The following is a 26365-nucleotide window of genomic DNA, read 5'->3' on the forward strand; positions in this document are numbered from 1 at the left end:
ATAATAAACACTGTGCCTAGACAGCTGACTTTAATAAGTCGCTTAACTAGGAAACAAAAAATACAAAATAAACTGAATAGATACTCAGGATAAAACGCCACAGGCTAGTCTGGGTATAGTGGACCCCTCAGTCGAAAGCCACTTGTTCCTATGTTAATGTGGCCATAGTGGTAGCCACAGAAACCTAGGACTGATAGACTAAGGTTAGCCTCTGATATATGGTAGAAGTGTGTCAACCTAGGCTAAACCTTAAATAGAGGTACAAATCAATATGGTAGGTGTAATGTAAACCTTAGTGTATCTAATTAAATATGTAGAAAAAAACGTTGTATGGTGCTCAGAGAAATACAGCAAATACTACAAAAATATATAAATCGTTGTAGAATGGAATTAACCCAATAATAAATGTACACCTAGAATGTCCAAAAGATGCATACTGGCACTAAAATCCCACAAATCACGGTAGTAAGGATGTATTGATAGTGAAGCACCTGCCGGTGACCAGTATAGTGAGCATCTATAACAATGGAACCGTCTTAATAAACACAGTCCAGAACTGTTATGGTAAACCTGGAAAGACTCACATGGGAATAGGTGTCCACGATGATCAGCAAGTCCTCAGGTATCCAGGATTCCATGCGTTAACTGTGCCTCCGCCTGTAGAAGGACAAGTATAGCAAAGGAGGAAAAAACGGAGCACTAGGTCCAAACTGGCATTGCCAGAATAAGTGCAAGGATGCGTTCCCAAAATAAAAAGCTTGTTTAATGGATCAAGAACAACAGACACACACCAACGCGTTTCAGACTATTACTAGTCCTTTATCAAATGTAAGATGAGAACTTAGATAAAATCTCAGAGCTAGCACTATAAATCCATGAGACTGCTGAATAAACAGAAAGGGATATGTGTGTAGAGAACACACAATAGAAGATCCCCACTAGGGTGCACCGCAGGCCTGAGTTGAATTAGATCCTGGTCCTATGATGCGCTAGACATACAACATGAATACATTATTTATTTAAATCCTTATAAAAATGTTTAAAAACCCAAAAGCTGAGAGACACCTGCTGGCTGTTGGAGGGAATGGAGACTTGATTCCAGAGCTCCTCTCCCACCGGCACTATTAACGGAATTACAAGCGACAAAAGTGTGATTCTACCTGATCGCTACACAGCACATCATTTATAAACAACCAGAGATGCCGATTAGCAAAACAGCTCGGTCCAAAAGCCAACCGGTAACTACTTATTTCAAGAAAAATGGAGCACCCCCAGCCGAAAATAAGGAGATCCCTATGCAGACATCAGACAAGGCCCCTGTTGTGGATCCTCTCATAGAGGAGGAGGGGGATGAAGAGATAGTCCGGCGCAAAGACCTTAAAGCATTCTGCACAGATATGAAGAAATTCTTTATGACAGAACTTTGGGCGCTTAGAAAAGACCTTGATGCTCTCGGGGAGCGGACTGACTCCATTGAAACCAAAATGGATGAGACAACTACTGTCCTAGCTCAAACTCACGACCAAGTCACTGCATTGAATGACAGAGTCAGGTTCTTAGAGGACAAGGCGGAGGACGCGGAAAACCGCGACCGGCGTTGCAACATCAGGCTGCGGGGGGTCCCTGAAAATATAAATGATCCTGAGGACTTTACCAATAGGTGGCTGGAACACCTTTTTCCAGATAAGCCAGACTCTGAGATACTGCTGGACCGCTGCCATAGAGCTCTACGTAGAAAACCTCAGGTTGGTGACCCCCCTAGGGACATAGTGGCAAGATTTCACCATTTCCGCACCAAGGAGGAGGTGTGCAGGATTGCCCGGGAAGCTAGGACACTGGAGTTCGAGGGGGTCAAGCTTCAGATATTTCAGGATTTGGCCCCTGCTACCCTGATCAAAAGAAAGGCTCTGGCTCCTATAACAAAAGTTCTCCGTGAGCACAGCATCAGATATAGATGGCTGTTTCCCTGTGCCCTCCTTTCAATTAAAAATGGTGTTGCTCATACATTAAAAAATCCAGAGGACGGAGAGGGCTTCCTTATCAAACTTGGTGTCACTGGAGCCATTCATAGTCCAGCACACCCCCCATCCGCTAACACCAACCCCCCTTCTCCCTCATGGAACAAAGCAGGGGCCACCCACGCTAAACAGTATGCAGCACCTAAAGCTTCAGGCCCCAACTGAACACTCGCAATACAAGTCTACAACCATAAATATCTCCCGGAGTGAACCCCAGTCCATACCTGCTGTCTCCCCAGTGCCGGCTGTCTCCTCGACATACCCATCCTGTCAGCTACCGGTTTTCGCCTGGATCGGATCCGCATGCTAACTTTGAGCGGCAGCCATATTGACCTGGTCCTCCCCTGAGCAGAGCGGGAACCTCAATGGTTTTGGCGCGAAGGAGGTGACGTCATCGGCAGGCACCGTCTTCGCGCGAGACTTCAGCCGCACATTGATGACGTCAGAGTGGCTGCGATCCCAGAGCAGGAGACAGCCTCGGCATTGCCCCAGAAGCCATGGGAGGCGGAGGGGGAGGCTCGGAGACCGGGTCCCTCTCCCCACTCTGGGATCTCGGTCCACTCACCCGGAGCAGCTGAGGGGAGTGTGTTCATCCCCCGTTGATCTCCCCAAACATGCCCCTGTTCCCCATGAGATCCCCAATGTCCAATAAAGATTAACCCCTTAATAAGCGCTGCCCCACTTAGAGTGACACAAGGATTAGGAACAACATAAGCAATGAGTTAGACCTATACAGTCCCATGCAGCTGAGCAACTTCTGGTTAAGTAAGATTAGATATGGTCAGTCTATGTACTACTATGCATGCACCCCTAATACAAAGTATACCTGACACCTGTAAAATAATATAGGTAATACATGTTATATAAGATATTGTTATAATATTCATGTCATAATGTGTTATATGTATATGTATGTGTATGTATGTGTGTGTGTATATATGTATGTATGTGTGTGTGTGTGTATGTGTATGTATGTATATATATGTATATGTATATATATATAAATCTATTGTTAGACAGGGTCTATAGGGTATTAATATGATACCCACCTTACGTCAGTTTGGGTGGCAAAGATAGGCTATAAAAGGATATTCTATATCACGGCATAATTGTCATATCAATATCAGAGACACTCCAGCACCAACACATTCATGCGGTACAGGTGGGTTGGTATATATCTACATGAAGGATAGGGTATATAAGAGATATATGCAATACACCTCGGGTATTCTCTTTCTACGTGTTATAATTACCGTACGTTTTGTATGCATATGCTTTGGTACATAGGTTATTGAGCCCAGATAGGTCAACTCAGTTATTGATAAGGTCAATATATTTAATCCGGTACTTCATTATACCACATATAGCTGACAACAACCTAATCGGCTAAAATACATTGTTTATTTTAATTATCATATCTGTCATGAATGTTTATGCAGATAGTATACAGATACATATATACCTATTTCAATTCGGATAAGAAAGTTTGTTAAAAGTTGTTCAGATGCTGTTCACTTTAGATAAGTACACAAACATATAGGCTATTCGGCCTACGGTCACTGTTATTCCATCAATTATTCCCGTTATTATTAATGTTAACATCACTGTTTACGTTACAAATAGGAATCACTTGTAGCTATCAGTTGCACTATGTTATGATCACTGTCACGTTTACTGTCACAGTCTACAAAATATGCATTTCCTTTACAAAAAGTGCCGGGGGAAGTACCCTCCCTCGCGCATGTGTCCCCTTTTTCGGTCCCCAGATTCAAGGGACCGATACCAAGACCCAGGGTGGGATGTCTCCAACACAGGAGACTGGTCCATCTTTAAGATGGAGTCAGATGACCCACCCTCTGGGCGCAAGGGCTACTCTCGGGGGCTCCCGAGATACGCCCTTGTTTTTTGTTCATACCTTTTCACATTTTCTTCCTTTTTATTATTATTTTCCCGTTCCCGTTTTAGCCCGCTTGTCGCTTTCCCTGTTTTGTCTACCTTTCCCTACCCTCTCCCCTACCCCCCCCTCTCTAGGACGTATGGATCCCACCCAGAACATCTTGCCAACGGGATGGACATGGACACAACCGAAGGAAACCTCAGACATGATATCACAAGTAAGCATACAGTTCACTACACATATAATTTCTTGCACCGTAAAGCATGGCGTTAACATTAATCTCTCACAATGTGAAGGGCTTTAATAGCCCAATCAAAAGGAAGCTTGCCTTTACGGATTACAAGAGAAAACAAGCGGATGTGTTATTCCTACAGGAAACACACTTTAGTAATAGTAACTCCCCTAAATTCCTAGATAAGGGCTTCTCCCAATTTTACACAGCATCAGCATCAGTCAAAAAACGAGGAGTAGCCATCTTATTTAGTAACTCAATCCCATTCGTGCTACAGACAACCAAAAAAGACGTAGAGGGTCAGTATATCATTTTAACAGGAACCATACATGAACAGCCCATCACATTGGCCTCCCTCTACGCCCCATGTACACAGGATGCGTCCTTCTTTGACAAATTCTTCCGCTTATTGGCCTCGGTAGCTAAGGGATATATTATATTAGCAGGAGATTTCAATATCACACTGCAATCTTCACTAGACAGATCAGGTGGAAGTGATTCCGATAACAAGAAAGCTCAAAACTCCCTACACAGTGCCCTAAAAGATACTCAACTAGTAGATATATGGAGGGAGCTCCACCCTACGACAAGGGACTACACTTTCTATTCCCACCCACATACCTCATACAGCAGAATCGATTATCTCTTTGTTTCGTGCCACTTGGTTCCTAAGGTCACTCAAACAATGATCCATGATATTTCATGGTCTGACCATGCACCAATTGAGCTCAGGTGCAACAATATTCAGACCAGTAGACCAGGCGCAAACTGGAAACTTAATGAATCTATTCTTAAAATACCCGAAACCTGCGAAAAGATAGGTCAAGAAATAACTCAATTCTTTGAGATAAACACAGGCTCTGTGGAATCCCATATGACTTTATGGGAGGCTCATAAAGCAACGCTAAGGGGCATAATAATTAATCTCACTGCTAAAAGAAAACGAGTGAGGGATTCCAAAATTCGGACGCTCCAATCCAAATTGCATTCCCTCTCAGCGAGTCATAAGATCAATCCCGATCCACTTACGACACAGGAACTTAAAGATACAAAAATTGAATTAAATATGTTATTGACTTCCCGGGCGGATAACTCCCTATGTTGGTCTAAGAGGAAGTTTTATGAAAAAGCTAACAGGCCGGATACGATGCTGGCGCGCGCACTGAAGGATAGGCAATCTAAGTTTAACATCCAAGCTATACGCTTAAAATCGGGTGTACTTACGGCCAACCCTAAAAAAATAGTGGAAGAATTCGGTTCATTCTATGGCTCCCTATACGACGGTAAGAAGGTGGCACACAATAAAAACACGAGCAGCGCACTGAGAGATTTCTTAGCCAGCTCAAAACTGGAGAGATTGACAGAGCTAGACAGAGAAGCTATGGGCGCTGACTTCACATTGGAAGAAGTGTCGCAGGCCATCAAGGAGCTTAAGCCATCAAAGGCACCAGGCCCTGATGGCTTTTCGGGGCTTTACTATAAGAAATTTTCCGAATCACTTGCTCCGAGGCTGCTCCAAATGTTTAATGCTATCTTAGCAGGAGCCCCTATCCCTGGGGACATGCTGCGGGCGTCTTTATCACTTATACATAAACCTGGCAAGGATCCGCTAAATTGTAAAAGCTATAGGCCAATATCTCTAATTAATACCGATATCAAAATATATGCAAAATTATTGGCCAACAGATTAAGTCATATCCTACCCAGACTAATACACCCAGATCAGGTCGGTTTTGTTAAGGGGAGGCAGGCAGCGGATAACACCCGACGATTTATTGATCTGTTGGAATTGGCTAACAAAAATAACACACAAAGCATGTTATTAAGTCTGGATGCAGAAAAAGCTTTTGATAGGATAGACTGGCCATACTTAAAAGAGACGCTCGCGGCATTTGGCTTCGGAAATCGGGTGAGTAGAGCGATTATGTCACTATACTCAGGCCCAACCGCCAGGGTCATACATCAGGGCTTCCCCTCGGTCCCATTTCAAATCCAGAGTGGCACAAGACAGGGATGCCCTTTATCTCCCCTCCTGTTCGCCCTATGTATTGAACCCCTCGCGGCACGAATTCGAGATAGCCCGGATATCTCAGGGTTAAACGTTTACTCCCAATCACATAAAGCGGCCCTGTATGCTGATGATATCCTATTAATCATCTCCAAACCCCTTACGTCATTACCTAACCTGTTTGACCTACTAGATAAATTCTCCAAGGTCTCAGGTTTCAAGATTAACCAATCCAAATCTGAAGCTCTGAATATCAACCTCCCTAGACATACAGAGAAATTACTGAAACTAAATTTCAATTTTAACTGGCAAAAGAACTCGATAAAATATCTGGGGACCTATATCACCAAAGATGCAAAAAGCATCTATAAAGCAAATTATCCCAAACTGATCTGGACTCTAAAACAAGACCTAATCAGATGGTCTTCCAAGAAGATTTCTTGGATTGGAAGGATTCACAGCGTTAAGATGAATCTACTTCCCCGTATCCTATACCTCTTCCAGACATTACCTGTGCCACTCAAACTGAAGGACATACTCTCACTTCAGTCTGGAATATCTAATTTTATCTGGGGAGGTAAAAAACCGAGAGTAAATAAATTATCTATGAAGAGACCTACCTTAGCGGGTGGCCTAGCGGTACCCTGCCTGTTGTCATATTTTAAAGCGGCTCAATTAAGCCAGGTCATACAATGGCATTCCGACCCCAAATTAAAAAGATGGGTAGAGCTCGAACATGCGGCTTGCTCCCCTTTAGAGCTTAACAATTTGATTTGGCTACCTAAAACATCAAGGAAAAACACTATTCTACCGCTTACCTCAATGACTAACTCCTTATCTGTTTGGGAAGCATCAAAATTAAAAAACTCACTTACTTCAGCAAATTCCCTGATGTCACCCATTTGGAATAATCCTAGCTTTGCGCCGGGTCTTATTGGTCATAATCACTCAATTTGGAAACAAAAAAGCTATACTAGACTCAAAGATCTGGAGGGTCATGATCTAAAATGTAAATCTTTTGACCATCTCAGACTAGAAAAAGACATTCCCCACGCTGAATTCCATAAATACCTCCAGCTCAGATCATTTTATAATAAATTTGCCCCATACCCCCCATTAACGAATTTTGAAAAGCTCTGTCGGGCAGAAACCGACACTAAGGGACTCATATCTACGATATACAGAGAGGTAGTCGAGCCTGCAATCTCAAAGCACCAATCACCTACATTTCGTACCCAATGGGAAAGAGACCTAGGGGAGACCCTGGACGACGAAGAGTGGAATGCTATATTCCTAGGAGCCGCAAAAAGTTCTATATGCACCACACTGAAGGAGAACGCATATAAAGTTCTTATGAGATGGTACCTCACCCCACTCAAATTATCTAAGTTTGTACCAGGGTCCTCCCCATTGTGCCCTAAACAGTGTGGAGGAACAGCTGACCTGTTACATATGCTGTGGTCTTGCCCGCTGATATACCCACTATGGGAAAAGATCAGAAATTGGATTCAGAGAATATTTGATCTCACTATTCCCCCAGACCCGTGGCTGTTTCTCATGAACAGACCCCTAAAGGGCCTATCAAAATCACACAATAAACTAATTGCACATTTTGCTCTAGCTACGCGGTGCGAGATCGCAGCACTATGGAAACGCCCCGATATTCCAATTATCCCAAAGATTCGGAATCGTATTTGGTTTATCTGCCAGATGGAAAAGTTAACGAGCTTAGTTAATGACACTGGCGACAATTATCTAAAAGTTTGGGCCCCCTGGCTTGCCCAAACAGACATCCCTGGGGTGGAGCGTAACACAATTTGGCTATAATAGTAATAAATGCGTTCTCCTTTGGGGACATAAGAACCTACCCCACACCTAGAACCTTATACTCCTTACGCCCAATCACTTATTCTACCGAAAGGCCTCACTAGTTGATACATAGTCCTCACGCTGTCCAGGTGTTCCCCGGAGGCAGATGTATTATTATCCTTGGATACACCTTCCCTCTCTCCTCTCCCCCCACCCCCTCCTTTACCTCCTCCCCCCCCACCCCCCCCTTTTTTTTTTTTTTTATTTTTTTTTTTTTTTTTATTTTTTATTTACTATTATTTACCTTACACATGACGATTCCCACTCACGTGGTTAAGTAGGGCTCGAAAAACTACGTGAGTTTATTATGCTTTTGTTATTGTATATGATATGCTAAATATGCACCTGATGTCTTTTTTTTTATGTATATCATGCATTTATGTATAATAAAATACAAGTTATAAAAAAAAAAAAAAACCCAAAAGCTCTTAGTGTCTCCAAAGTAACATGAAATCAAATAAGGCAGAGAGAGTGTCTGTGACTCTTCTAAATCTCCCCTCTTGCTAGTTGTATTGCCTCTTAGATAATATCCTGGGTGAGATATTAATATACCTTTATAAACACCTTATGTATATAAGAGGCGATACATCAGTGAAAATAGCTAAGTGTGTTTGTAGATACACCTGCTATATCCCTCTGCTTTAACGTGAGAGTTCAGAGAGGATATGTGTGAAACCTAGCATGGGGTGAGAACTAAATACGCTGATAATACTGTTGTAATAAGATATGGTCATATCTAATGGTGGGGTAAGTGTAAACATATATATACCCATATTCTTAGTAACATACAGTATGTACGTGCAGCATCCACATAATGTATGTCGTGGAGGTCAGTATACTAGTACAAGTGTATGGACCGTGATGTCCAGACCCCAAGAAAAATTCCTGTTAGTGCTCGTTCTGCTGATTTTGCAGAATTAGGATATACTAAAAGTTTATCCACTCACAAGTTTAGTTGAGTCACAGAGCACTATCAAATTAAGTCTTTTCTGGGGTGTTCTGGCTTGTGTGGAGCTTACATGTGTACATAGGTGAATACAGGTGTAGAGGGTAACGCTGCATCCCATACCATAGATAGGGGCTAATGTCAGAAAGCAGTTTTACTAGATATACACTTAAATAGCTATATCCCGTGCAGTTAGAGTTGTCCTAATGTATACTGCTAATTCCAGATATGTATCTTTGTGATTTAGTTGCTGGATGTAGTAACTGATTTTTGACAATTTGAGCAGTTGATGTCAGGTAATAGCCCAATGTTTTCAGAGTGCCTATATATTCATACACATATCATTACTATACAGTACCAACAAGGCAATGTCTGCATTGGTACTTATAATGCTTTGACTAGTCAGGCAGATATGATAGATTTATTGAGTAGTTATATATATCACGTGGTAACGGTCGTCGCTGGTTCAAGGCCCAGTACTTGTATAAAGTTCACACTATGCCTGTGTAGTTTGGCTGAGACTGACAGTTCTAATATATTTCGCCGGTCTGATAGTAACCTAAACTGGCGACATGCCGACTATCTGAGCGCGTGACCGTAGTCACGTGGTGGCAGCCGTCCACAAGGTAGCGCCGCTGATATAGAAATCGGCGCTCATACAGCATCAGTGTATTGGGCCTTATTGACAATAATTATTGATAGGAGACTAGGACAGCTTCAGGTAAAGCAACGCAACATTAAAAAACCCGACGTGATGTCTGTTTCGTCGCCTACTGCGACTTCATCTGGGTTGGGCGTGAAATGAGTTACTACATCCAGCAACTAAATCACAAAGATACATATCTGGAATTAGCAGTATACATTAGGACAACTCTAACTGCACGGGATATAGCTATTTAAGTGTATATCTAGTAAAACTGCTTTCTGACATTAGCCCCTATCTATGGTATGGGATGCAGCGTTACCCTCTACACCTGTATTCACCTATGTACACATGTAAGCTCCACACAAGCCAGAACACCCCAGAAAAAGACTTAATTTGATAGTGTTCTGTGACTCAACTAAACTTGTGAGTGGATAAACTTTTAGTATATCCTAATTCTGCAAAATCAGCAGAACGAGCACTAACAGGAATTTTTCTTGGGGTCTGGACATCACGGTCCATACACTTGTACTAGTATACTGACCTCCACGACATACATTATGTGGATGCTGCACGTACATACAGTATGTTACTAAGAATATGGGTATATATATGTTTACACTTACCCCACCATTAGATATGACCATATCTTATTACAACAGTATTATCAGCGTATTTAGTTCTGACCCCATGCTAGGTTTCACACATATCTTCTCTGAACTCTCACGTTAAAGCAGAGGGATATAGCATGTGTATCTACATACACACTTAGCTATTTTCACTGATGTATCACCTCTTATATACATAAGGTGTTTATAAAGGTATATTAATACCTCACCCAGGATATTATCTAAGAGGCAATACAACTAGCAAGAGGTGAGATTTAGAAGAGTCACAGACACTCTCTCTGCCTTATTTGATTTCATGTTACTTTGGAGACACTAAGAGCTTTTGGGTTTTTAAACATTTTTATAAGGATTTAAATAAATAATGTATTCATGTTGTATGTCTAGCGCATCATAGGACCAGGATCTAATTCAACTCAGGCCTGCGGTGTGCCCTAGTGGGGATCTTCTATTGTGTGTTCTCTACACACATATCCCTTTCTGTCTATGATCACATCCCTGGCAGCACGCGACCTACATCACTTACTGATATAAGAGTTAGAGCGAGGTTATTCTTTCTATTCCATTAAGTATCCATACGGACTGCTGAATAATAAATGATGGCATTGTTGCAATTGGAAGTATTGCAACCCACCGACACACAGTATTAGGACAATGTTGCAAGTGTAACAACTAGTACACACTACACTAAATAGTGTGCCAGCAGGATACCCTCAGTAATGTATAAGCACAGAAGGGGGTAGTGAGTTGCGTGTACTGACTGATCCGTGTGGTTGATTTGAAGTGCTGGTTGTTTAAAGTGTGTGCAGTTAGAACCAGAAGCAGTTTGAACAAGGAAGCGGTTAAACAGGGTATAGTATATTGAAGTACAGTTTACTGTTAGTACTTCTAAACTTCATAGTTGCTAGAATGAGCAGGATTGAAAATGCCACTCAATGCACATCTTGCCACATGTATGTGCACTTGGAGCAGCTGTTCCAAGGAGCATACCGCTGTGGAAAGTGTGAGCAGGTGGTCTCTTTAGAATCAGAGATTGCTGATCTGAAGAGGCAACTTGCAATATTGAGGGACATTGGCAATCTTGAAAGGGAATAAGAGCTCTCTGAGCAGGCCCTTGCTTCGACTAGTGTTGCAGATGGTGGCGCTGTTAGTGAGGAGCAGGTAGATAGCTTGGTTGCCGTTAGTGAGGAGCAGGTAGGTAGCTGGGTGACAGTTAGAAGGGGAAGCAGGGGCAATAGGGAGAGGCAGGTTGTTTCTGAGCTGACACATCCCAATAGATTTGCCATGTTGAGTGAAGACATTGGGAATATCGGGGCAGAGATGTCAAGGCTGGGGGAGTCTAATTCCTCTAGCAGCCAGGGAAATAGTTCCTCCAGCACAGTGGGGACTCAGGATGCTCAGATACAAAGAAAGATTGTGGTGGTAGGGGACTCCATTATTAGGAAGGTAGATAGGGAAATCTGTTGCCGGGACCGCATAAATCGAACAGTTTGTTGTCTCCCAGGTGCTCGGGTTCGGCACATTGCGGATCGGGTAGACAGATTGTTGGGGGGGGGGGCTGGGATTGACCCGGCGGTCTTGGTACACGTTGGCACCAATGACAAATTTAGAGAAAGATGGAGGGTCCTAAAAAATGATTACAGAGATCTAGGACAAAAGTTTAAGGCAAGGACCTCCAAGGTAGTATTTTCTGAAATACTACCAGTGCCATGCGCTACCGCAGGGAGACAGTCAGAGATCAGGGAGGTTAATGCATGGCTAAGAAAGTGGTGCAGGAAGGAGGGGTTTGGGTTTTTAGAGCACTGGGACTCCTTTTCTGAGAAATGCCATCTATATTCTAGGGACGGATTGCACCTCAATGAAGAGGGATCTTCTGTGCTAGGGGGGAGAATGCTAAAAAGGTTGGAGGAGATTTTAAACTAGGATGGAGGGGGGAGGGGAATGAAACAGATAATGAACTAAATGGAATAGAGGAGGATACCAGGTGGTATGGAGGTAGAATGGGGGCAAGTGCGAGTTTGACAAGCAGTGAGACACCCATAGTAAATACAGATAATACTAGAAAACTTCTAAAGACTAAACCAAGTGGGCACAAAAAGGAAGGAGCAGATAAGATAATAGTACAGGTTGAAAAAAAACTTAAATGCATGCTTGCTAATGCAAGAAGCCTGACAGATAAAATGGGGGAGCTTGAATGAATAGCTGCAAGGGAGCAGTATGATATCTTAGGCATTACTGAAACATGGTGGGATGAAACTCATGACTGGACAGTTAATTTAGAGCAGGTCTGCACAACTCGTAAAGGGAGAAGGGCCGAACTGCTCCAAAGAAAAAAAAATTGGGCTGCACGGGTAAAATCATCATCATCACCATCCTCATCATCATCATCATCATCTCTCCTCCAGCACCTCATCATCATCATCATCATCATATCTCCCCCAGCACCCCTCATCATCATCCTCATATCTCCCCCAGCACCCTTCATCATCATCTTCATATCTCCCCCAGAACCCCTCACTATCAACCTTTGCGATACTCCCCATCTATATCTCATACCCCCATCTCTCCCCCTCACCCACACACATAATACTCCCCCTCCACATCAAACACACAATACCCCCCTGCACAGCACACATATCACACACCCCCTGCACCTCACATCCCTCTCACCCCTTGCACCTCACATCGCTCTCCCCCTTGCACCTCACATCACTTTCCCCCCTTGCACCTCATCCCTCTCCCCCTGCACCTCACATCACTCTCCCCCTTGCACCTCACATCACTCTCCCCCCTTGCACCTCATCACTCTCCCCCTTGCACCTCACATCACTCTCCCCCCATGCATCTCACATCACTCTCCCCACTTGCACCTCACATCACTCTCCCCCTTGCACCTCACATCACTCTCCCCCCTTGCACCTCACCTCGCTCTCCCCCTTGCACCTAACATTACTCTCCCCCCTTGCACCTCACATAACTCTCCCCCTTTGCACCTCACATCACTCTCCCCCCTTGCACTTCAAATCACCCCCCTGCACCTCAAATCACCCCCAATACACCTCAAATCACCGCCCATGCAACTCAAATCACCCCCCTTGTACCTCTAATGACCCCCCTTGCACCTCCAATGACACCCCCTGCACCTCAAATCAACCCCCTTGCACCTCAAATCACCCCCTTGCATCTCAAATCACCCCCCTTGCACCTCAAATCACTCCCTTGTACCTCAAATCACCCCCTTGTACCTCAAATCACCACCCATGCACCTCAAATCACCCTCCGCCCTGTAACCTCACATAACCCATCACCCTCCCCCCTGCACCTCACATCACCCATTACCCTCTCCCCCTGCACCTCACATCACCCACAGGGCCACCAACAGAAATCATGGAGCCCGGGACAAATGAAAGGAGCAGGACCCGCAGGGCCCCCAGGGCCCCCCTCCCCCCGAACCCATAGCGCACCTACCACGAAAAAATATCTTTTAGCGCGCAACTTTTACTTAACTGTTTTCTTATTGTGATACAGAAAAAAACATTACATCTCCCCCTCCTCATACCTCACCCCTCCCCTCCTCATACCTCCCCCCTCCATCTCCCTTCTCCCACCCTCTCCCTCCCTTCTCCCCCCGCACCCTCCCTTCTCCCCCTCTCTCTCCCTTCTCCCCCCTCTCTCCCTTCTTCCCCCCTCTCTCCCTTCTCCCACCCCTCTATCCCATCTGCCCCCCTCTCCCTTCTCCCCCTTCTGCCTCCTCTCTCCCTTCTGCCTCCTCTCTCTCCCCTCTCCCTCTCCCCCCACCCCTTCTCCCCCCTCTCTCCCTTCTGCCCCCCCTCTCTCTCCCTTCTCCCCCCCTCTCTCCCCCTTCTGCCCCCCCTCTCTCTCCCTTCTCCCCCTCTCTCTCCCCTCTGCCCCCCCTCTCCCTTCTCCCCCCTCTCTCCCTTCTGCCCCCCCTTTCTCCCTTCTCCCCCCCTCTCTCTCCCTTCTGCCCCCTTCTCTCCCTTCTGCCCCCCCTCTCTCCCTTCTCCCCCGTCTGCCTCCTCTCTCCCTTCTGCCTCCTCTCTCCCCCCTCTCCCTCTCCCCTCACCACACCACTCCGTTTGCCCCCCCCCCACCAGCAGCCCGTTTTTCACAACCACCCCCACCCCTGCACCAGCCCATTTTTCACAACTGCACCAGCCCGTTTATAAGATCTTTCCAAACTAACCTTATTTGTTTCTTTGAGGTGGTAAGTAGGAATTTAGACCAGGGTAATGCATTTGATGTGGTCTACTTAAATTTTGCAAAGGCTTTTGATACGGTTTCACACAAGAGGTTGGTGTACAAAATAAAGAAAATTGGACTCAGTAATAATATATGCACCTGGATTGAAAACTGGTTAAAGGACAGACAACAGAGGGTTGTCATAAATGGAACTTTTTCAGGTTGGTCTAAAGTCGTGAGTGGAGTACCTCAGGGATCGGTACTGGGACCCCTGCTTTTTAACTTGTTTATTAATGACCTTGAGGTTGGGCTAGAGAGCCAAGTCTCCATCTTTGCTGATGATACTAAATTGTGTAAGGTAATAGAATCAGAGCAGGATGTAATTTCTCTTCTGAAGGACTTGGAGAGACTGGAAACGTGGGCAGGTAAATGGCAAATGAGGTTTAATACAGATAAATGTAAGGTTATGCATTTGGGATGCAAGAATAAAAAGGTGCCTTACAAATTAAGTGGAGATATATTGGGGGAATCCTTGATGGAGAAGGATTTAGGAGTGCTTGTCGACAGCAGGCGTAGCAATAGTGCCCAATGTCATGCAGTAGCTGCAAAGGCAAACAAGATCTTATCTTGCATCAAACGGGCAATGGATGGAAGAGAAGTAAACATAATTATGCCCCTTCACAAAGCATTAGTAAGACCACACCTTGAATATGGAGTACAATTTTGGGCACCAATCCCAAGAAAAGACATTATGGAACTAGAGAGAGTACAGAGAAGAGCCACCAATTAATAAAGGGGATGGATAATGTAACTTATGAGGAGAGGCTAGCTAAATTAGATTTATTTACATTAGAAAAGAGGCGTCTAAGAGGGGATATGATAACTATATACAAATGTATTCGGGGACAATACAAGGAGTTTTCAAAAGAACTATTCATCCCACGGGCATTACTAAGGACTCGGGGCCATCCCTTAAGGTTGGAGGAAAGGAAATTTCACCAGCAACAAAGGAAAGGGTTCTTTACAGTAAGGGCAGTTAAAATGTGGAATTAATCACCCATGGAGACTGTGATGACAGATACAATAAATTTGTTCAAAAAAAGGTTGGACATCTTTTTAGATGGGAAAGGTATACAGGGATATACCAAATAAGTATACAGTACATGGGAAGGATGTTGATCCAGGGATTAATCCGATTGCCAATTCTTGGAGTCAGGAAGGAATTAATTTTTCCCCTTAATGGGGTTTTGTGTTTGCCTTCCTCTGGATCAATAAGTAAGTATAGATATAGGATAAAGTATCTGTTGTCTAAATTTAGCATAGGTTGAACTTGATGGACTTACAGTACAGGCCAGCTTTATTCTAAAGCTTGCCGGTTTAAATGCGGGTCTTTTCTCCGATTTGAACGGAGTTTCCCGCACGGTGGTCGCTTAAACAGATAAGCGCTAATGGCGCTTATCATTGAAAGCGCCCGCGGCACAGGAAAACTAAAAAAAAAAGCCGCGCGCCGCCGCGTTACAAAAAAAAAAACCCGCGGAGAAAGCCGCATTAGGTTAAAGGCGGCCGCGACTGTATGTCTTTTTTCAACCTCATCTACTATGTAACTATGTATGTAACTATGTAACCCCCCGAGGAGAGCAGTACCAAATTGAAAATACCTGTGCAAACCTTAATAACCCCAGGTAGGGGTCAATGAACCCACAAATAGGTGTAAAGATGTAAGGTGCTGGATACTGAGATCAGCAATGTAGCTGTATGTCTTGGTATGAGGAATGCCTGGTATTAGGGAATGGTTTTAATAATTACATCCCTAGGAAGTCAGAGTCTAAATGCTTAGGCTTGTGCTAATGAAACGTAGGGGCTCATGCAGTAAGCGGCGCAAAGGCACTTTTCGCCCGTTTTGCACCAAAAATGCATACCCCGATTCAGTAAGGGGCGAAAACTTGGCGAAAAGCAAAAAAAAAAGCCAAATGCTCCCGGCCCCGCTTTAAATAAAACGCAAGCAAAACCACTGAAATTGCAGCGAAAACGCAACCAAACTCCACTAGACTATCCCCCTACAGCCAAGATGTCAAAAAAGGCACGAAAACAGCTAAAAAGAAGGAACTAACGGAATATTTAGGCAGAGCCCGGCCGGGGGGTGCAGGATCAAAAATGGCGCCGGTTTCAAATGCTGGATCGGAGACGGAGCCAGATGGTGATGAAGAAGAGATGGATAGCCAAGCGCTAATGCCAGTCAGGCTATGTGACCTCAAGTCTCTGCTACAGGCAGAAATCAGGGAACACAAAAAAGAAGTGACCGGTCTGGTGAAAAGTACCGGCGTCCTGGAAACTAAAGTGGATCAATCCATTCGGGCGATCAAGAGACAAGACAAAAAAACGCTGACCTTCAAGACCAAATAAATGAGATCAGGGAGCCTCAGGAGGACTCTGAGAATAGGGATCGGAGGAATAACCTTCGGATTAGAGGGATCCCGGAGAGTGTGCTGGATTGCGAGGACTACACCTCAAGATGGCTGGCAACTCTGTTCCCTGACAGCCCAAAAGAAAGTCTTGCTATGGATAGATGTCACAGGGCCCTGCGGGCCAAACCACTCCAGAACGAGCAACCCAGGGACATAGTGCTTCGTATGCAGTATTACAGGTCTAAAGAAACAGTCAGGAAAAAAAAGACCCCTCACAGTGGTACAGTTTGAGGGGTCGCAGCTGACAATCTTTCAGGACCTGTCCCCAGTAACACTCGTCTGCAGGAGAAATCTGCTGCCTATTACCAAGGTTTTGAGGGAGAATGGGATCAGGTATAGGTGGACCTTCCCCTTCAGCCTTCTGGTCACCCATGGAGGCAAAGCTCTCACGGTGAGAGAACCAGAGGAGGGACCCGCCTTCCTACACAAGCTCGGCCTGGGAGAGGCCCATGCTGAGGCAGGACCGGAGAACTCATCCCCAGACCCATTTGGTCACAAAGCCCTAGATCCTCCAGAACACAGAGAGAGAGGATCTAGGGGAATCGTCCCCAATTAATAGTTGCGCAACAGTTTGGTTATGCAGTCGTTAAGGTTCAACCTAATCATATTGATTAACTGATGAAGGGGCTGCACCCTCAAGATTAAGAGAGACACGGTCAGCTGCGAAAAAGAATGCTCCCACTTACCTGCTATGGTCACTGAGGAAGAAATCCCGGATTACGGCTGATATGTGTAGTTCCCTCCGCGTCCTGAGTTCAAAGGTCGGTCTCCATGGCTCAAGATGGCGCCGAGGGTACACGAGGCAACAAGAATCCAAGCTGGAACGCAGGTGCCGGAAGGTAGGTGAAGCGGGAGAGGGCGCGCACACCTCCGTTCCGGCCAAACACAGGATCCAAAATGGCGGCGTCCCGGAAAGACGTCACAGAGCAGAAGTAGACTTGAAAGAGCCGGCGCCATCTTGGAGGGGGCAAGCAGCGGGTACGCGACAGGCGCAGAGGGATGACGTCACCCAGGACAAAGGCCAAGACGGAAGGACCCAAGAGGCAGCAGCGGCGCACCTGTCTGCATGCAGCCTCAAAAGCCGGCGGGCAGCAGATCAGACAGCCATTGGTCCCGGCGCAAATTTGAAAAAAGGGCGGCAGAGATGCCGCAAGAGGACCCGGAAGCCCGAAAAGGCCAAACAGCATAAACACAAAGGGCCAACATAGGATTTATAGGGTAGGAGAGGCGCAGGCGGAGAAAAGGGAGATTAGAGGGTGGGGGGAATTCAGGAAAAGGGCAGGACAGCGGAAGTTAAATTACAGAGGGTGACACGCAAGGGAATTGGAAGACGGCAGAGGCAAAAGGGGGGAAGGAGGAGGGGACAAGGAGGGGTAAGGCAAGGAGTAGAGAGGGGGGGTTTGAGTAGAAGGGGATAAGGAAGTGAGAAGTGAGAAGGGCAGGGTAAGTAGGTGTACAAAGAGGGAGAGGGTCCAGAGTGGAAAGAGAGAGTTGAGGGAATGGGTAGGTTAAGTTAGGGAGGCTTGAGTAAGTGTGCATAGAGGAAGTATTGTCGGGTAGGTCACAGATGGAGGCTAGGGAAGTGATAGGGATAGTTGAGCAAGGTTTGGGTCGAGGTTGGGTGGTCGGGGGAAGTTGAAAGAGTGGAAAGAGGCAGCTAAGAGAGGAATGGAGGGGGTTGTAAGGGGGGAGTGTGTAAGGGATGGGAGGGGGAGGTGTGGGGGTTAGGTGTTGGTAGGGCAGAAGGTAAGGGACCACCACATTTAGCGGGCGAGGAGGGCAGAAGCAAAGTGAAGACTAGAGGGTACAGCATGTGATATCGAAGGCGAAGGATCTCAGGGAGGTGATAGAAGGAGAAAAGGAGAGTAAGGGGGGTCAGAGGGAGCAGAAGCGGAGGGGAAGAGGGCAGCAAAAAGGATGCGGATAGACACAACTACAAATCAGGACAGGGGGGGGCACAGAAATCAGTATCGCAGGGGAGGGCGGAGAGGAGTAGCCGGGAGATGGCACAGTGGATTATAGTGGGAACCACACAGTATGGGATCCCTGCTAAAATGGGAGTTAGGTGAACCTCAGTTAAATCAGTTTGTTTTATCCCTTTTTATAAGGTTAGTTCAAGAGCGGGATAGGAGGAAGGGAGGGTGACCTGCTCAGAAGTCGGCATGGGCCCCGCGCGGGGGATGAAGAGTAGAGGTCTTCAGGGCCCTAGCGAAGCCCTTTGGGTCGGTTCTCTTGGGGGAGGGGGAAAACACCCCAACCCAAGACGGGACAGCTCATACAGGAGATGAGGACCCAAAGTCGGAGGGCTCGTCGAGAGGAGGGAGGCGAGAGGACGTCGAGAACTGTCGAAATTCATTAAATGTTGTGTTGTGTCTATGTATACCCCGGTTTCCCCCCTTGTGTGCCCCCCCCCCCCTTGGCCCCTACAGGCGAGTGCAGAGAGAGGTGTGACCTCAACCGTGAAATGGCACAGCAAGGATCGTGCAAGGTGATGCAGCATTATCGGTGTACCGCTCCCAATGAGTAAGGAAATTGTATTTCTATCCCATAATGTTAAGGGTTTCAATAGCCCGGCAAAAAGATGGGTTGCATTTAGGGACTACAAACATAAAGGGGCAGAGATATTACTCCTTCAAGAGACACACTTTTCTAAATCAAACTGTCCCAAATACTTTGACAAAGACTTTAGGTTACATTTTCGTTCCTCTGCAAGGGTTAAAAAAAGAGGGGTTGCCATCTTATTCCATAACCGGATCCCGTTCATTAAGGAGAAAACATATAGTGACAAGGAAGGCAGATATCTCATAGTGATGGATCCATACGCGAGAACCCTATAACCCTCGCGACAATATACGCACCTAACGACAATGCGACCGACTTTTTCCGAATATTCTTTGACAAGCTCCGTAAGGTGGCGAAAGGAAACACTATAGTGGCCGGAGACCTAAACAGAGCCCTAAATCCAGCCATAGACAGATGTACGCCCACTAATAAACTCACAGACAGGGCGTGCTAATATTAACAAGGGGACTAAAAGACTGCCAGCTCCTCGACATATGGCGAGAACAACATCAGGGAGTAAGAGAATACATATTTTACTCCCATCCCCATAACAGTTACAGCAAGATAGATTACTTCCTTGTATCTAATAGATTGGTTCCCAGGGTCTCTCGCTCAGAGATCCATGATATTTCATGGTCTGACCATGCACCAATAGAGCTGTGGTGCAAACTCGTCCGCTAGACAGACCTAGAGCGAATTGGAGGCTAAATGAGATCCTCTTAAAAATACCAGACCTGGAGAATGAGATAGAGGGCAAAATCAAGGAATATTTTGAGGAGAATGAGGGGAGTGTAACATCGCACTCCACGCTGTGGGAGGCCATAAGGCTACCCTCAGAGGCATAATAATGAATTTGGCCGCCAAATGTAAAAGGGAACGTGAAAAAAAGATTAAGGAATTAGAAAGCGAACAAGCGGAGCTCTCTACGCTGCATAAAACAAACAAACAGAATCACACACTGATACAACTAATAGACACCAAAACAAAACTCAATCCCCTCCTCTCCTCCCAGGCTGAAAAGGAAATGACATGGTCTAGGCGGAAATTTTACGAAAAGGCTAATAAACCTGATACACTACTTGCCAATAAGCTAAAAAATAAGCTTCCAAATTACCACATTCACGCTATTCGGAATCAAACGGGCGACCTCACCTCCATACCTGGGAAAATCGTGGAGGATTTACTACGAAAGACTCTACAATGGAGATAAGGTCATCCATAACACTAGAACGGGGGAAATGTTGAACTCCTTCTTGAAAGAGGCAAAATTACCTACCTTGGGAAGGGCCGAAAGAGAGGCACTCCAAGCAGACTTCACACTTGAGGAGCTATCGGAAGTCATCAAAGCATTAAAACCGGCCAAAGCGCCGGGACCAGATGGCTTCTCTAATTTATATTACAAGAAATACGCCAAAACGTTAGCCCCACATATGCTAAAACTATTTCCGAGCTCAGATGCTCCAAGCTTCAATCTCTGTGATCTACAAACCTGGAAAGGACCCGGCAGACTGCAAGAGCTACGGCCAATTTCCCTGATTAATTCAGACATAAAAATCTATTCCAAGCTTATAGCGAAAAGGGTGGGTAGCGTTCTTCCCAGGTTAATCCATGCGGATCAGGTGGGGTTTATCGGAGGTAGACAAGCGGCAGACAACACCAGGAGAATCATTAATTTGATCGATCTGGCTCAAAAGAGAAACATGCATTCCATTGTGCTTAGTCTGGACGCTGATAAAGCCTTCGATAGGATGGACTGGCCCTACTTAAAAGAAACACTAGGAGCGTTTGGCTTTGGGGGATGCCTCCTGAGAGCCATCTTGGCACTGTATGAGGGACCGACAGCGAGGGTGAGGCACCAGGGCTTCGCCTCGGATCAATTTCACATAAAAAGCGGAACGAGGCAGGGGTGCCCGCTGTCGCCGTTGCTGTTTGCCCTTTGTATAGAACCACTAGCGGCACACATCCGAAACACTCCCGATATTACAGGGATTACCATTAGAGATCAGGAGCACAAAGCAGCATTATATGCAGAGGATGTCATCTTAACATTATCCCAACCTCTCACGTCCCTTCCCAACTTGTTCGGAATCCTGAGCAAATTCAATCAAATTTCGGGCTTTAAGATCAATCAGTCCAAATCCGAAGCCCTCAACATAAACCTACCTAAAAATGTAGAAAAACTGATAAACATCAACTTTAACATTAAATTGCAAACCTCCGCTATCAAATATTTAGGGTATACCTCACAAGGGATTACAAAACATTATACAAAGCAAATTTTCCCAGGTTGATTAAAGTGCTGGGGGAAGATCTCAGAATATGGATGAAAGGGAGCATCTCGTGGATTGGTAAGATACATAGAGTGAAGATGAACCTCCTCCCAAAGATGCTATATCTTTTCCAGAGTTTGCCTATCCCTATAATGTATTCAGACATCCTCTCCCTACAGTCACTAATCATGAAATTTATTTGGAATAAAAAAAAAACAAGAATTGCACAGGGTATTCTAAAAATACTAAAAATACTTGAGAAAGGGCTCTTAGAGCCTGAAACGCGTAGGAGGTTGTGTGTTTTTGTACTTTGTTTGTCCTTTTTTCATTTTTATGTAGTTGAATAAATGTTTTTAATCCTCCCTATCTGGTGAGCTGAAGGTGCTTTTCGGACATTGCAGTCTTTTGCCAATCCATTTCCATATACGTATTCTAAAAAGACCCACGGTACGAGGAGGATTAGCGGTACCATGTTTGTTGGCCTATTACGAAGCAGCCCAATTGGCTCAAATTCTCCAGTGCCACACCGAACCAAGTTTACGGAGATGGGTGGAGCTGGAGAAAATATGTTGTGCACCGATTGAAATCCAAAACCTGATCTGGATACCCAAAACATGGGTAAGCAAGATAGGAATACCGCTTCAGACCATAGCCAACTCACTAAGAGTTTGGGAGGCTACTAAATTGAGCTGTAATTTGACCACTAAAGCATCACTCATGACGCCAATCTTAGGTAACCCAGATTTCGCTCCAGGGATGAATAGTAAGAATCTTTTAATTTGGACACAGGCGGGGATTACCCGCCTCAAAGATCTGGAGGGTAGGAAATTTATCCAAACTTTTGAGCAAATTAGGGCCTCAAAGCCTATCCCAAATAAAGAATTCTTTAGATACCTCCAGATCAGAGATTTGTATAACAAAACACCGATCAGACCAGAGAGAACAAATTTCGAGCAGCTGTGTTCCAGAGGCACGGACACGAAGGGACTCACATCTCGAATGTACAGGGAAGTGATCTGTCCAGAGACGGCTAGTGCGAATAGACTGACTTACATCAGACAGTGGGAGACAGACCTAGGGGAGACGCTAGAGGACGAAGACTGGGATAAGATTATCCAAGCAGCGGCAAAAAGCTCAATCTGCACCACACTAAAGGAGAATGCATATAAGGTCCTCATGCGGTGGTATTACACCCCAGCTCGATTGGCCAAATTTGTTAGGGGCTTCTCCCCGCTCTGCCCTAAGCAATGTGGGGAGGTGGCAGATTTGCGACACATGCTGTGGTCTTGCCCTAAAGTGGTCCCGATTTGGGAACAGATTAGAGATTAGTTACAGCGGATTCTCAATTGGGAGATCCCCCTGGTCCCGTGGGTGTTCCTCTTGGGCAGACGGATCCAGGGACAGTGGAATGCGACGCAAAAATTGATCGCGCATTTCGCAACCACCACAAGTTGCGAGTTCGCAGCATTATGGAAGCAACCGGACGTTCCAATTATCCCCAAGATCAGAAACAGAATTTGGCACGTTTGTCGGATGGAGCAGTTAACAAGTCTAGTTAACGACACCGGCACAAATTACCTAAAAGTCTGGGCGCCGTGGTTGGCACAGACAGATATCCCAGGGGTAGATGCCTCGGCAATCTTTCTTTGATAGCTCTAGATGCGTTTTCCTTTGGGGGGGCAGAGACCTGACACCACGTAGGGACGTATGGGTAGTAGACAGCCCCAACCAGAGACAGCCCCCGGTTATATGGAAGATCGTGAGCAAGCCACGGTGGTCACAAAAGAAGCACGGTGACAGGACGGTTGGAGGTTCCTAGAGCAGGAGAGCTCTTGGCGATTGGGAGTCACTCGGCCCTCCCCCACCTCCCTTAAACATTTCTTTGTATATGGGTTCATCATGTGTATTTTGCTTGATGAAACCACTGTACAAATGAATGTGTGAAGGGTGGGTATCGGGCCAGGGTGGCTTAACTCCTTAATTACCTTTGCGGTTATTATCCGATAAGGTGATTAAGGGGTTAATTGATATCAGAATGTAATTGCAATGTATTGGCTATGTATTTTGTTGGCAACGGAGGACTTCTTATTGATGAGGTGAGTAGAACTTTATTTTTTTTATTTTTTTATAACTTTCATTTTATTCGGTGATAAAGTACATACATGGTACCACAATCCATTGGCTCTTGCAAAAACACCAATTCCTTATTTCAAATACAATGAAACTAACACACATGACAAACTGGACAGACAAGAGGACATGACGTCAAGGTATCAGGGTGGGGGTGGGGATAGGGATGCGGGGGGGGGGCGATCTTGTCGATTGGTGGGGGGCAGCAGCTCCCGGATTCGCCTGCCCAGCAAGAAAAACCATGGGTCCAGGGGGATCTCTACACCTATCAACCTTTGTAACCACTCTCTAATTTCTGCCCAAATTGGAACTGTTTGTAAGACTGTTCTGCCCAAATACTGTTTGTAAGACTCCTTGGTGAAGCCAGTTTGCTGAAGTTTGAGCAAGACCACAGCATGTGGTGCAAGTCAGCCCTTTCCCCGCACTGCTTGGGACAGAGCGGTGAATAGCCTCTGACAAATTTAGACAATTTTATTGGGGTATAGTACCAGCGCATCAGGACTTTGTATGCGTTCTCCTTTAACATGGTACAGATAGAGCTTTTGGCCGCTGCCTGCAGGATCCTGTCCCAGTCTTCGTCCTCTAATGTCTCCCCTAAATCCGCTTCCCACTGTCTCATATAACTAAGTCTGGTTCGTCCTCTGTTTCGGGGCAGATCACTTCCCTGTACATTCTAGTGGTTAGTCCCTTCGTGTCCGTTCCTCTTGAACACAGCTGCTCGAAATTTGTTCTGCGGGCCGAATTGGGGCTTTGTTATAGAATGCCCTAATCTGGAGGTATCTAAAGAATTTAGCGTTTGATATATTTTTTCTTCTTTGATATGGTCAAAGGTTTTGACAAATTTTCTACCCTCCAGATCTTTTAGTCGTAAATACACTGACTGAATCCACTTTGAGAAGTGAGCACTATCCAGACCTGGAGCAAAGTCCGGCTTACCCAAACAGGTGTCATTAAGGAGTTTAATGTTGTGAGAGAACATCTGATTTTGGTAGCCTCCCATATCCTCAAGGAGCTTGAAATGGCCTGCAGCGGTGTCCGAATTCTGGACCAACTTTTTTTGGGTAGCCAAATTAGATTCTGTATTTCTATGGGTGCGCAACATTCCTTTTCCAATGCCACCCATCTCCTAAGGGATGGATCTGCATGCCACTGAATAATTTGGCTCAATTGGGCTGCTTAGTAATAGGCGAGCAAGCAAGGCACCCCCAACCCTCCTCTCGAGGTCGGCTTCCTCAAGATATCTTTTTTTATTCTTGGGCCTTTTTTATTCCAGATAAACTTCGTTATCTTAGACTGCAGCGAGAGGATATCGTCTTTCAGCAGGGGGATTGGGAGGGCCTGGAAAAGGTATAACACCTTTGGGAGAAGATTCATTTTTACACTGTGAATTCTTCCGATCCAAGAGATGCCATATTCCGCCCATCTCCTGAGATCCTCTCTCAGAGTCTTAAACAACCTGGGATAATTTGCCTTATATAATGCTTTGTAATCTTTTGTTATATTCACCCCTAGGTACAGTATTTGATCATGGAGGGTTGCCATTTAAAGTTAAAGTTTAGTCCAATTAGCTTTTCTACTGGTTTAGATAAATTTATGTTGAGGGCTTCCGACTTGGCCTGATTAATTTTAAACCCTGAAATTTGATTAAAGTTCCCAAGGATTGCGAACACATTGGGCAGGGAGGTCAGAGGGTTGGACAATGTCAGGATCACATCATCCGCGTACAGTGCCACTTTGTGTGTCTGTCCTTTTAATGATATTCCCGATACATCCGGGCATAACCTCACCTGTGCCGCCAAGGGTTCAATAAAAAAGGTGAACAGCAAGGGGGACAGCGAGCAACCTTGTCTCGTGCCACTGCGGATTTGGAACTGATCTGATTGGAAACCCTGATGCCGACCCTTGCCGTGGGCCCCTCGTACAATGCCATAATGGCCCCCAAGAGACATCCCTCAAAGCCAAATGCCTCCAGCGTCCCCCCTTAAATAGGGCCAATCGATCCTATCGAAGGCTTTTTCCACATCCAGACATAATACCATTGACGGAATATTTTGTTTTTGTGCCAAATCAATCAAATCAATTATTCGTCTAGTATTATCTGCTGCTTGCCTCCCTCCGATGAACCCTACCTGATCTGGATGAATTAACCTGGGGAGGACGTTACCCACTCTATTAGCTTGGAGAATTTTTTTATGTCAGTATTGATTAAAGAAATGGGCCGGTAGCTCTTACAGTCTGCCGGGTCCTTTCCAGGTTTATGGATCAGGGAGATAGACGCCTGAAGCATCTGTGCTGGGAACGAGGCCCCTAGCAAGACCGAATTAAAGAGTTTTAACATATGCGGGGCTAGTATTTTCAGATATTTTTTATAATATAGATTTGAGAAGCCATCTGGACCGGGTGCCTTGGCTGGCTTAAGGGACTTTACAACTTCCGTTAACTCTTCTAAAGAGAAGTCCTTCTGTAAGGCCTCTCCTTCCGCCCTGCTCAATGTCGGCA

The sequence above is a fragment of the Ascaphus truei genome, chromosome 3, assembly GCF_040206685.1.
Source record: "Ascaphus truei isolate aAscTru1 chromosome 3, aAscTru1.hap1, whole genome shotgun sequence".
Lineage (NCBI taxonomy): Eukaryota > Metazoa > Chordata > Amphibia > Anura > Ascaphidae > Ascaphus > Ascaphus truei.